Below are 1,278 nucleotides of genomic sequence, written 5' to 3' on the forward strand. Positions count from 1 at the left end.
GTCGGTGATAGCCTAAGGGTTAGTGGAGTTGACTCACATGCGGATGATCCAGGTTCGATTCTCGGCAACAGACTAAAAATATATTTTCTCTGGTCGACAGAAAAACAGCATACCAGTTAGTAGTATTGAATAAAGTGTGAGTTAGCGTAGTGGTAAGCGCTCAGGTCTGCGTGCAGATGGTGGTGGGTTCGAGTCCCACCGGGTCCGTGCAGGGTCCCCACGTCAGTGGGGTGCACGGACCCCCTCCCACCGGGATCCATGAAATCCTGGGTGGTTAATCTAAAGAATGCGCGAACGCGCAAGTGAACACATAGATCTGAAACGTCCAGTATAGGGCGTCTAGTAGAGACCGCCCAGCTATCGATCCCGCGATCGATAGCAAAGCGTCGGCTCAACAGCGAGTCAGTACTAATGTCGGCCCAACTTCGTCAGGATATAGGAGTGACGAGTGGGCCGACTACTGTGCTTGTGACCCTGACTACTCAGCACAGGAGCCATTCAACTTTCCAGTTTAGTTCACCGCCGGTGAACCATCGGCCAGTGTTTACAGTACTTCATGTCAAGATCTTCCTTCGTATACGCCAATTTCTCCCGAAAGGGAGTCCTCTACGGGCTAGGTGGATCCCGCGCCGGTTTCGCCAAGAAACCCAACCCATCGCCTTAACAAAATTGCGCGCGCTGGGGTGGGGGCCCCGGGCGCGCGCTAAAATCAAACCGGCATTACCTGCGGCTAGAGTATATAGGCATTTTGAAAGCGTCTTCTCGCGACCTAGCCATTCAATTTCGTTGAGGTTTAAATAGCATACGTAGCAGCCCGACACAGGTTGAGCACGCACTAGTCTGCACAAATGTAACACAACAGTTTCGACAAGGAGCCGATTTAAAATGACCGCAAGTTCGAATCCCAGGCCTGACAATTTTAAATCTTTTATACATGTCACAAAAACCTAGCGGAGCGATGCAGTTCGGCAAGATTCACGCAATTGTGCTGTCTCTGAAAGCCGTCTCTGCCCGATTCGTGCAGCTCAGTTGGTAGAGCGCTCGCCCATTATGCGAATTTACGCAGGTTCGATTCCCACGGTTCACGTTTTTCATGCAACCTCTTAAAACGTGTGTGTAACGTTGGATTGCTAACTTCAGTACGATTTTGTCTTCTACCGTTTGTATACAACGATTACCAACGTCGGATGATGTATATTTGTGTCGATATTAGCTCGATATTTCGTCAAGAAAAACGTTGCGTCAGAACACCGTGCGATGTTTCGAGAGGCATCCATT

General features: G+C 49.8%; 1 non-coding gene across 1 annotated transcript; it reads left to right on the forward strand.

Moving 5' to 3' along the window:
- Positions 1-1,013: 1,013 nt before the first annotated feature.
- Positions 1,014-1,085, forward strand: Pmar_PMAR028443. Its single transcript has one exon. It is a non-coding gene; the product is annotated as a tRNA-Asn (tRNA).
- The last annotated feature ends 193 nt before the right edge of the window (positions 1,086-1,278 follow it).

This window comes from Perkinsus marinus (assembly GCF_000006405.1).
Source record: "Perkinsus marinus ATCC 50983 genomic scaffold scf_1104296968884, whole genome shotgun sequence".
In the NCBI taxonomy this organism is placed as follows: domain Eukaryota; phylum Perkinsozoa; order Perkinsida; family Perkinsidae; genus Perkinsus; species Perkinsus marinus.